General features: G+C 36.8%; 1 protein-coding gene across 1 annotated transcript in view; it reads left to right on the top strand.

The window, feature by feature from the left end:
- LOC129578682 (uncharacterized) overlaps positions 1 to 12955 on the top strand; it is a 114822-nt gene that overhangs the window by 64661 nt on the left and 37206 nt on the right. The gene's annotated exons all lie outside the window — the stretch shown is intronic.

Below are 12955 nucleotides of genomic sequence, written 5' to 3'. Positions count from 1 at the left end.
ATAACAAAAAAGTTTCAAGTTGAAAAGCATACATGTGTCGCTGAGCATAAAAATGGGAATACAGATCTGTTACAGTAACAACCTAATATTGTTCCCTAAAAACGTTACATGAATTTCCATCTAACGCGAGTGTAACATGAGTTGCATTAGAAACAGTATTAGCTCATGTTACACTCGCGTTGGATAGAAATTCATGTAACGTTTTTGGGGAACAATATTTTATGTTCGGTTGTTGCTGTAACAGATCTGTATTCTCATTTTTATGCTCAGCGACACACATAATCATGAAAAAAGAAAATCGAAGATAATATTTCAAGCAGAACATAGCAACGATATGGTCAAAACTTTATGATGTTGATGAACTTTGAAAGCGAGCTTGACATTCCGGACCAAAAACAAAAAATCCCAGCACTTTTAAGTCATATTTTAGCTCTTCATTTTCATGGTCCACAAGTTTTAGCTACAAATATCTAATTGTTGTTGTTTTTGTTGTTGGCAACGGCTGTTCTCCCAAAACGAAAAGAAAAGATGTCAAACAAAAAGTTTCCTGACACCATTTATACGATATCTTTCACAAGATTCATTGACTCATCTGAGGATTCATTTGACTCTTTTTTCATTGATTTCAATATTTCCTCTTGCAATCATTTTTCAACTGGAATTTTAAAAAGCCAAATATCTCTTTTTCCGTTGTTAAAAAAAAAATTATTCGAGAAAGAGTATTGGCTTTAAACTGTTGCGCGATGAGAGGCGGTATTAGAGCAATTTATCGCAATGGCGAAAGTTGAACATTTTGAAATGTAATCTCTCTGTTTGAGTGGGAACGGAGACAGACTTAGATTTTGATGATGATGATGATGATGACGATGTTGTTGTTGTTGTTGTTGACTATCATCATCGACAACAAATACGGCGATGAGCAACCATTGTCAGAATATGTGAAAGGTAATGGCAGTGGCAACGAAAGTGTGGCATGAACTTATGTTTGAGAAAAACCAATAGCAAAATACCAACACCGAGCCCGGGCCTCAGGTATCATGTAAAGTGTATGAAATTCGCTGATAATCAATAGTTGATTCTTTTTTTAGAAATCAGTTTCGTCATTGGAACGAAAATGGGATTTTGTGTATCGAAATTTTCGGAAAGAAATCGAAAGTCTGATGCCATCGCTTTAAAAGCAACAGACGATGGCGACAACAGCCACCACCACTAACACACAATAGCTACGACAACGACAATAGCAGCAGCAGCAGCAACAACAACAACAGTACACGACACACAGAAATTGTATGCTGTGTTGGTTCCTGGCAAAATATGTTTTATTGATGCCATTGGAGAATCCAATAAATATTTATAGCACATGATTTTGATATGTTTGTGCGGTGGCATAATGCACGAATGAATAGAGAGAACGTCCTCGGTGCTCCTTGAAAACACAATGTTTCCTTTGTTCATTCATAGTCAGGTAAAAGAACGTTTTTGAATTAAAAGCACATGTGTATTGATAAATTCCATTGAAATATCGTGCTGCGAATTTCTCTTTCGCTCATCATCAAAATCAACGGTATACAATAAAATATAATGAGTGCCAATAGACACACACTGAGATAGAAACGTGAAACAGCCTCTCTATCTCCATATTCACAGCAAGCAAATCTGAAACATAGCTAATGCTCAATTATGCGATACGGCAATATTGATGCCGATAGAAAATCGCATTGTTAATGAAGTGTCCAGTGATTGTACTGTGTATCTGTTGCAGTACGTATGCAAGCCAATCACCTGCGAAATTCCAACGAATCATATTGATTGCGGATACAAAATCTACTAAATCAATTTATGAATAGTGGCAAGTGCTGTGCTCGCATACAGCGCACTGCTAACATAGATGGATGCATTCATGTACGTGTCTGTGGTGGCGAAATGTTCCAAATTTTTTCTCGCTTTCTCCATGTGTGTACGTGTGTTCCTCGCGTTGAACGCTTTTCATTTAAATAATAATGAAAAAAAAATTCTTTGAAAATTCACATTAAAAAACGATTTGTTCGCCTTAGATGCGTGATTTAATAAGAATGGTAAATATTTTTTTTGCGATTATGAGCCAAGAGTGTATGAGCATAACATTGAAACCATTTCGGGGCGTTTTTTTTCTTCTTTCTGTCTCTTTCGTTTTTCCATCTATTTTAAACAAACGTCGAAATAAAAAATGTATGCAGAGCGAAAAAGTGATGCGAATGCCTAATTCAACACAGATAAAAAGGTTTTATGAATATTTCAAGTGTGCCAAAAGCACGTTTTACCTCATAAAGTTTCATGCTTGTCTTTGTTCATGCAAATCGCGGAGATTCTTTTGAGGAATTAGACTTAATTTTCGGGAGCTTCCAATTAACAACACATGTGAAAAATTTGAAACGCCCAAAAGTAAAATAAAACAGAGTTATACTGATAAGTCTTCAATGCAAATGGCAACGGTAAAAATAGCTCCGTGTTGGTTTTGCTTCAATCCGTGGTTGTGAGTATATCGATTCAACACTTAAATATATATAATACCATAATTGACCAATTTCCATGAACGATTGAATTTGAATGTGGGATATAAATAAATGAAGAAGATGTAGGAGAAGAAATGACACTCACACAAATCCAGCGAGCCGAGTAAAATCAATAATAATAGGTAAATTAACTATTCCATCAGTCTAAACACATACACACATACACTCACACCGAGTGACTGTGAATGATAATAAGAGAATTGGCGTTGCTCATTTTCACACTGAATCCCTAGTTAAAATGGAAAGTAAATTTCCGCATTGGACTATGAATTGAACTCACAGATTTAAATCTAGCGAGATAGTCAAGTGAAGTGTTGTCCCTCCATGTGGAATAATCGTGTGATAGGCTTGGTTAACACTCACTCTCAGCTTGGGGTTAATTTTGATATGTCAAAGCCATTTTCAAAGTCATTCATACTTTTTTTTTAGTCGTAGTCTGTAGTCAATACACTTGTGATGGGAACAGTTGCTCCAAACAAAAAGTATGTAAATGTGAATGGCGCAAACGAAAAAAGCCAAATTAAAAGTGACCAAACATTGTTATATTCTGATGGATTCATGACTGGCCACATTTTCATAGGCCACATGCATCAAGCGGTTACTCCGTCTTTTTTGTGCATTGCATCAGGGTTAGTGTTTCAATTAAATTCAAATGGTATTCCAACGCTGGGGCATGTTTGATTCACACAACAGTAACAGCAACAGCAACAGCAGAAAAAAAGACACGAAATTCCTTTTCAGCATGTCATTACCACTTGAAGTGGTGTTGTTGGGAGTGTTTTCTATTGCTAGCATACACACAGCACCGGCATTCTGATTAGGTATAATAATAAACGATATAATGACGATATTTGAAGCAGTTATCTTACAATTGACGTTTGTTGTTCACTAGCATATTATCCAACGACTTTGTCTTTTTCACGTTTCTTTATTATTTATTTTACATCGCATCATGGAACAACATCACACGCACCCGTTTGCCGTCACCAGTTTGCATAGTTATTCAGATGCTATTCAAGGTGACGCGCGCGCGAGCGACAGTCATTTTGTTTTGCAAACGGTTTCTTCTCTCTCTCTCTCTCTCTCTCTCCCTCTTTATCTCTTTCTGTGTCTTTTTTTTCTGAATTCATTTACAAAATTATATCAAATTGCGGAAACATGTGTCTGCACGTTCATGTGTCGGAAAGGAAAAGACTGACTCACGGATGATTTTACACTTGAAACGTGCGCTCATGCCGGTGATAGCACACTGCAACACAGTAGTAGCGGCAATAGCACATGAAACGATAACGGAAACAATATAACTGAGTAGTGCGAAAACAGTTGTTCCCATACTCAATTACTCAACACTTCCCTTGTGAAATACCGACGCGTGGTTTTATCGACACAGATTTACTATACACGGGCTGTTACAGTGATTATGTTGTAGCGGTTTTTTTTTAAAATTACATCGAACGAACGAGAGAAGCTATACCGACAGAAAAATAGAGATGGAGAAGAAGTCAATGGTTGATTTTTATTTAAAAATAAAAAGCCGTAAGACATAAAAAACCGATGCGCCAGCCAATAACGAACAATTCAAACCACTTGGCTATTTGCTAAGCCGACTTTTAGAATTTTTTTCGTTAAATACGGCACACACACAGAGAGAGAGCCGAACGAAACACAGAAGAAGAAAAAACGTGGGGGGAATTTTCGGAATTCGAAATCGATGAAAATAAGAAGCTAAAAAGAAGCTTGGGATTAATTACTAACGGTCGAAATGTAAATGGGATAATGTATGCAAAAGTGCGTGGTTTCTACCGATACTTTGTCGCAAAAGCTCATTTAGTCTCCCACATTTTTTATCCCAATTTTTCTGACGCCGCTTCTCGAAAATGAAGCCGACTTTCTGGCGAAGAAAAAGCATCATGTGCTGGTTGGTCACTTGCTTGGAAAGTCACACCCCGACAAGTAGCGACTAATTTACATAAATTTGTAAATTGAATGTAGATGACCCGAATGAAAAAAGAGAAAGGCAACAAGAAATTGTTTGTGTTGGTTAATTGCAAATCAAAATGAAAAAAAAAAACGAAAAAAAACGGAGGAGACAGAGATGGAAGGGCACAAAGATTGAGGAAAAAAAAATTAGTACCATAGGAAAAGTAAGCGACGTCTTCGACCCGTTTCAATTCAAAAAAAAATATTATGAATCGCAGAATGTATCTCAATTGAACGCATAACATACTACCAGTTTGATTTGGCGAGGACGATACAAGAAAAATGCGCGCCTGCACAATCCAAACAACGAAAAACTTCACTGTCATGGTACAAAATAAAATAAACGAACTCCCGAAATGAAAGCAATTAAAAACGGCCCAATATATTCAAAACAATGAATTTTCAGCCACTTTTTCTCTTTTTCCATATCGCTCGCGTGCCATTTCGTCTTTTTCCCTTTGCCGAGCACGAGTTGCAAGTTTCGGAAAGTAAATTTGATTAGCTTAATCTCAAATGAAATAGAGAAGCGATTAAATTTAACGGTCCAACTATGGGCCATGCAGAGCATAACAAAATGCGCATCTTGATCGGTTCATTGCACATAAAAATTTAATTAGAAGTTAATTGGATGCTCGTCTCAGAAATAGCGAGAGAGAGAGAGAGAGAGAGAGGGAGAGAGAGAGCAAACCAAAATATGTGCCCATATCATACGTACATTTTATTCAAACGTATTCTATACAATTCGTTAACTGGATGAGCTCTTCATTTTCGCATTTTCATAGCGATTCACACAAATGTGCTGCAGACAGACACGCACACGCACACAAGTCGAGAGACAGAGCGTTGCATTCGTTACAAAGTTTGCAGGCATACAGAACACATCACCCAAAGAAATGCTGAAAGGATTTTAAAGCGGAACGAAAATTAAACCACAAGAAATTATATATGTTTATTCGCCCCGATTAAGTTGAAACTTCTAAAACTCACAACTATCTCACATGCGACCACAAACTATTCATTCGTCTTCTTCTTCTGCCTTTTAAATTAAATTCATTTCATTCAATTTTCCAATTTATCACAGAATCGCTGTGAGCGTTAAACATAATGTTGTGAACAATTGCGATGCGAAAATATGATAGCAATAATGAAGACAAGAGGCAGATCGTTAAAAACTGCTTCAGAATATTGAAAAACAAGATCGCAGAGCTTCGCTTCACTCCGCTCTGCGTTCTTGAGTTTTTAGTTACTTTAGTTATGTTGTTTCATAACAAACTATTTTTTGGCGCACTACATGAAATGTATTTCATCATAGTAACTTTGAAGTAATATATTCATTTGCAAAATGAATTACAAGATCTTGATTTTATTTCTTTTTTGAAATACACTGCCTTTGGCTTAAATTAAATAAATAATTATTTATTATATATTATAATATGAGCAAAGAATCTAAAATCACTTTAATTCTGTTCAAGACACAGAAAGTATTTTACGAAAAATTAATGTAATTTTTAAACAACATTTGATAATAAAAATTTGATTGACGCTTTGAGATATTATGCACTTATTTGTCGTTAGTGCACCTGTTTTAAATTAAATAAAAAATATGAGCATAAAATTCAAATTCACCATAATTCGTTTCATCACTCAAAAAGTATTAGAAAAAAAAAGCAGATTAATAGCTCTACATTTCATGTAGTGCTAAAAACATGATGAAGAAGAAGAATAAGAAGAAGAAGAAGGGAAGAAGGGTAGGATGTGGGGGAAGACGATGTAAAGTAAAAAATAGCTCCGACTTTAAAACAATATAGAAAGCGGTTAGGTGTGGCAGATCGTGCGTTCAAAGTTGTGTGGCTGTGTCTATCTTTTTTAAGGGTTAGATGCGGGATTTTACAACCGCACTCAACGCACATTCCGACGAGGAAATAATGATCTTGGAATGATTGAAGGGCCTTCAATGAAGGCGCGTTTTGACAACCGTAAAATCCGAACATGCTCTAAAGGATTCCATAAATCTCAGCGAACGACTGAAATGAGTGACACATTCGAATTCAGTAAATCTCCCTTTAAAAATCGTCTGTAACGAAAAAAGAAAAAAGAAAGCAAATACAAACTAGGCTAGTCTCTAGGCCAAGGATTTTCCGTTGCTGTTTCGTATATTCTTCGTTTATATTTTATGTTTTCTTTTTTATGTATTTCACTCTCTTTCCTCAAACATTCACAAGACGGTGGAATGCCATTATTATTATCATTCACGTAAATTTCTTCCCCTTAGAACAATAGAACCACTCTATTTTTTGGATTACGGTTTGTAACAATGAGGACGCTTTCATTTCGAAAGATGTCTTTCATTTTCATGGTGTATTGTGTGTCACTTTTCGACGGGCATTACTTTACTCTTTCTCTCTCTCCCTCTATTCTTCCTCTATTTTCGACCATTTTACTCGTTCTGTCCGTGTTTGCGCGTCCGAAATGATCAAAATGACTCAGTCGAGTGGTATGAATGAATTTTCACTTCAAAATGATTTGGATGATGAAAAATAATTCCATGAAATGACCATTCAGCATTGCATTGATGGGAAACGTCAACGCAACAACAACAAGAATAATTACGTTGAATGAAAACCGTTTGCGAAAACGAAGCACATAAATATTAAAATGGAAAATAGGTACAAAGGCTATGACGCTGCCGAGAATATTAACTATTTCGACCGAAATATTAAGACCTGGAACGAGAGCATTATTATTTTTTATTGTTTTACTAAGTCGATGGTCGCAAAGTGAGAGAGTGAAATAGAGCGAAATAGAAAGAAAACAAGACTGCAGAGCTTCGCTTCGCTCCGCTCTGCGTTCTTGAGTTTTTAGTTACTTAATCTATTTTGTTGTTTCACAACAAACTATTTTTTGACGCACTACATGAAATGTATTTCATCATAGTAACTTTGAAGTAATATATTTATTTGCAAAATGAATTACAAGATCTTGATTTTATTTCTTTTTTTGAAATACACTGCCTTTGGCTTAAACTAAATAAATAATATGAGCATAAAATTCAAATTCACCATAATTTGTTTCATCACTCAAAAAGTATTTAGAAAAAAAAGCAGATTAATAGCTCTACATTTCATGTAGTGCTAAAAATGTGGGGTCAGAAGACAACGGAGTGAGCTTGGGACCGTTTAGGATTCCGCGATTTTACGCGGCGATAAAACGGCAAACGAACAGGAAGTATTTGTGAAAATGAAAATAAATTGCTTGTGTTTCCTTCCAATTGAAACTTCTGTATTTCAAACTGATGAGCCGTTCGCCGGGCTAAATAAATTATTGCATTTAGTAAGTGGCAAACGGGCGAGAGGTTCAGAGGGGAATTTGGTGATGGGATTTACAGTGATTTTCGACGCTACTGGTTCATTACAACCGTTTAATGGAATGGAGCTTTAGCACTGACCCACATCGACAAGAATTACCAACAGCAACGATAACCATGAGAGATAGAGAAATAGAAAGAGTGAAAAAGAATACGTGAATACTAGATGGATAGCATTCCACTCAAATGCGCTTCATTCAATTATGGTTTTGATCAACAGATACTGCATTCTGTATGAACTTCATTAGTGTTGTCTGTATTGTCTGTGTTGTAAACCAAAGCAAATAAATCGAATTTCGTTTCCACAACAATGAAATAAATCGCTAAACATAAATTCAATCAAATCATTGGTTTATCCGAAGTATTTGATCGAAACAAATGGATATTTATCATTCGGATAGATCTTTAGACTCCGAATCTTGCGAGCACACAGCACACAAAACCGATTCGCTTCTATTGCGCTCCATTCCGTTCCGTTCTATTTCGATTTCTTGATTACGTTTGGTTGTCAGGCATTTCAAAATGAAATTTTCGGGTTATAATTTAATAAATAGCATCGTTGAGAAGTCAATTAGGTGAAGATTGCTTTGCATTGAAATTGAATGCGACACGAAATAAGATATGAAATGTTCATTTATTCAGTTCGTTCGTTGCTAATTTACACAACACACTCTAGAATCTAAACGCACCGTACATTATGCAACCAAGAGATTTGTACTTGATATATCTGAGCTTAAAATCGTGATCTTATAGAACGAAAGACGGAGTGAGTGAGTGAGAGAGAGAGTAAGAGAGAATGAACAAGTGAGCATGAACACAACGTTTCATCGAAATGCTTAACTTGCAAATTCATGTTAAATGCCAAAATATCCGAAATTAGACCACATCATTTCTTGCTTACAAAATTTGTTACAGCTTGCAATGTTCAACCGTGCCACATGTAGTTTGAATGGATGAACAAACGAACGAGTATGCGATGACGCACTTTAAACGCCTGAGATGGTTGAAAAGTTATCAGAGCACAATCATTATCATCATCTTATCGAAATGGCAACAACCAAATTGCAATAAATTCTCATCTTTGCACATTTTCAAGTGAATTTTCATAATAAAAAACAGCTTTCGCCCATCGCTCGCCGTTCTGTCCCCCATTCGCATATCCGTCGTTTTCAATACGATGAAGCTTCGAATGTTATATATACTTGACGGAAAAGATTCGTTGGTGATTCGAAGATTTTTATGGGAGATAAATCACGTTCAAAAGTGGAATTGATAACGTGCTTTCTTGCGAATGACTTTAATTATGAATTCGACGGTTGAAAATACGAAAATTCCACTTTATAAAAGCATTGATCGTTTATCAGCGCTGGTTTTGATGACAAATCATAATGATAAAATCGAAGTGATGCATGTATTTTATCGCTCTTACAGCATGTATTTTATCGAAAAAGCAACGAAATCATCAAAAACGCGTTCAACAAAATAATCAATTAAATACGCGAATAATTAGCTTCGGGAGACCATTTATTCGTTACGACAATTTGATAAAAGCGCGGCAACGTTTGTGTGAAACATAAAGTTGGTGTATGCACGAGCTTAAAGAACACACGTAAGCACACTCATTCATGCATACACAGGGAAAGGAAAAGATAGAGAAGGAGGAGGAGTTGATGGTGGTGGTAGAGAGATTTGGTTTTTTTTTAGATCGACAACGACTACGAAGACGAAGACGAAGACGACGACAGCTATGACCAATATCTTGAAAAGTGGTCAGTCGTTCAGGTACTTAAAGAAAATGTAGAGTGTTAAAGTACATATAGATATCGCTGCAGATTGTTGAAGCAGTCGAACCATTCGCTGCAGTAAAACATCATTAACATCGAATCAATCCACCATTAAGCTGGCTTAAATAGTCAGGATTTACGAAATTGCGGTAGCTATCGAAATCATTGTCATTCCTCTCTATCTATCTCCTTCTGTCCCTCTAACTTCCTTTCATTTAACTCAAACACTAAGCCGGGGTTCATTATTATTTTTGCCTGCAACTGTACACCATCCAATTTCGCAATGTCTGTTTGAAGCTATGTGTGTGCGTGTGTGTGTGTGTGGAGAGGGGGAGTGAGACAGGAGGGAGTTTGGTTCATTCAATGTGCGCGCCTCATGCGGAAGATGTGATGCGGGCAAGTCCTTTAGTTCATTACTGAAAGTCGGCAAACAAAACGTTGAAAATAGTTGCGGTAATCCACAACCAAAAACATTTCGAACAAACAAATGTAACGGCGAATCGGTCGGTTTTCACAGTGTACAAGTAAAAAATAATGCGATAGCATTGCAAATTGTAAATGCTTTACGAGCGACGTCTCAATTGCCTGACGACACATTCGAATGAATAAATTTATCCGTAGCGCATTGCTTCTTTCTTTTCCCATTTGATCGGTATGTTAGTAAGTTACAGCAAGTTGTAGCCATTAAACCAAGCCAAGGGGATGGTCACAACCAACCAACACACACACACACATATATATACACCACAGGCCATAAGTTTGGATACCCCTATGAAACGTTTGTTTCTACGCTTTTTGAACATTTTCACTTGAAATTTTGTATTGGATATGAAAATATATCGAAATTCTGACCGAATGGATGATTTGGAAGATAACATTTGGCCGGCCTATGGCCATCTTTTGGCCTTTGAGCTGTGGGAGCCAAAATCGAAGTCTTAAGCGGGCCATCGGATTAAAAAGTTAAATACGCCATTGGAAAGGTCTTGAAAAGTAGATGTGATTTTTGGTATTAAACATCAAAATCGGCCGGCATTTGGCCAAGATATGGCCGTTTGTAATTTTTGGCCGAAATCTTCAATCAGCCATATCTTGGCCAAAAGCTGGCCGATTTTGATGTTTAATACCAAAAATGATACGTACTCTCTGAGACCTTTCCAACGACGTAAAGCATGTTGAAATTGGACAAGCGGTTTGAAATTTAAAAATTTTGGGCCAAATTCATTCATAGGGGTATCCAAACTTATGGCCTGTGGTGTATATACTTAGAAAACGAAATAACTCGTATTTGCCAAAGCAAAAACGAAACGACCGTAAGCATAATAAAGTAATGACTTGGTAATTTTTTCGATTACATTTACAATACGGATGCTTACGTACAAACACTTAAATCACATTGGCCGTCTAACTGGGATTTGATTTAATCAGCTGAGACTCATTTGTATTTCCGACGAAAATCAGATTTCGCTTTTGTCACACAAATAAACAAACAAACACGCACCAATTCATTGCAAAGCCGCATCAAAATCTATTCGAGCTCAATCAATTTTCGTTTGCACACTCTGCACTCCAGAGAGAAAGAGAAAGAGAGAGCAAGCGAGCAAGAGTGAGAGAAATGGGAATAAGAAGGAAAGAGAGTGAACAAAACCAATTCGGTGCGGAATTTATTTACCGATTACACATTTGATACATTTTGACTGGTGTCGTAAAGCTCAGCTCTGCGTATAAATCCAGCTCTGGTTGTTTGCAAGAGGAAATCTCCTTTTCTTTCCATTCCAGATTCTCTTTCATATACATGTATCTTCATATCTATCTTGTTCAATAAATGCTATCACATCTCAAACGTTAGCAATAGGATGCGTTAGCAAACGCAGAAACTCGCACAGCGTGTGCATATGTGCGAAGACAGGGAGAAAAAGAGATTTAGACGCTTTTGTTCTTATTGATAACAATGTTTTTATTTCAGTATATCATTATCTTTATTTATATGTTTAGTAACGGTAATAAAATCACCACGGGAAAACATCACTACCGATATGACAACGATGTGATAAAAACAATAAGAAAATGACGAAATGACGAATAAAAGCTAGTTTACGTTGTAGTGGTTGTATGGATTTGTCCCCAGTTACCGATTCGTTCGTGCCAATCGGTAGAACTTTTCACGCTAAAAACTTTGATCAGTTCGCTTGTTGGTTCGCTTTCCTGCTTCGTTCCTTCTCTTGAACACACACACACACACACACAGACACATGCACGTTTGCATGTAAATTCCATGCTTGGTTTCATTTGCTTGTTCTTATGCCACACTTTCCTCTACTCAATTCCTTGTTTCGGGAGCGTATACAGCACACATTGTTCACTTTTTATTTTTATTCACATGATAGTAGAATGCCATTTTCCATTCGATTTTTTTTCCCACATGAATCCGGGCTATCGTTTGTTTTACATATTAGTATTCTCGTTGCGTGGTTTAGCCATGGTGGTATAGTTGATGCTGCATATTATTTGGAAGAAATGACGGGAAAACAAAAACATTTGCGAAATTACAATCTACTTTTGCACCCCCCCCCCCTCTATTTTGTACACCACACACACACACACGCACGCACGCACAAATACAAGAGAGAAACTTGCAGAGTACCAAATTCAAAGGATTTACTTTTATGCTCTATTTGTCTCTATGGCGTTTCGTCGGTGTGCTGTTTTGCACAGCAAAACAGAAGCTTGCGTGAAGAGAAGCTTTCTTTTCTTTATTTCGGCGTTACTTTTATCTGCTCCTCGTTCTCTGTCCTCGGTTGTTTTGCTCTACTCCAAGTGTGTAACATCAAGTTCAATTTGTATCTGATGAAAGAAATGAAGATGTTGTAAAAACGTGCTGTTGAAATGGTGCTGCCTTTAACGAAGATTAGTGTTTGATTTAGATTGTGATACGTGATTTTATAACCGTCAACACTAAATAAAATAAACATCGTGTTGTCGACGTCAAAACCAATCAACCAACCGAGAGAGAGAGAGAGAGAGCAAAAAGAAGAAATAGAATCGCATACCGATTTAAAATCCTTTCAACTTATGTATTGTATCTGGTATTTATGCACACGCTAACTCTCTCTACACCGTTGAAGATATGTATGAGCTAGATTAATGGGGTTGTTGCTATACGAGGAAAAGAAATCAACAGCGCGCACCATCACCATAACTCCTGTTCAACATTCACCAATCCGACGACGACACACACACACACACACACACACACACACACACACACACACACACAC

This window comes from Sitodiplosis mosellana, unplaced genomic scaffold (assembly GCF_009176505.1).
Source record: "Sitodiplosis mosellana isolate CC-2019 unplaced genomic scaffold, AAFC_SMos_1.0 Smas_scaffold_6226, whole genome shotgun sequence".
In the NCBI taxonomy this organism is placed as follows: domain Eukaryota; kingdom Metazoa; phylum Arthropoda; class Insecta; order Diptera; family Cecidomyiidae; genus Sitodiplosis; species Sitodiplosis mosellana.
The sequence above is the reverse complement of the archived record's forward strand: the minus strand, read 5'-3'. Positions and strand labels throughout refer to the sequence as shown.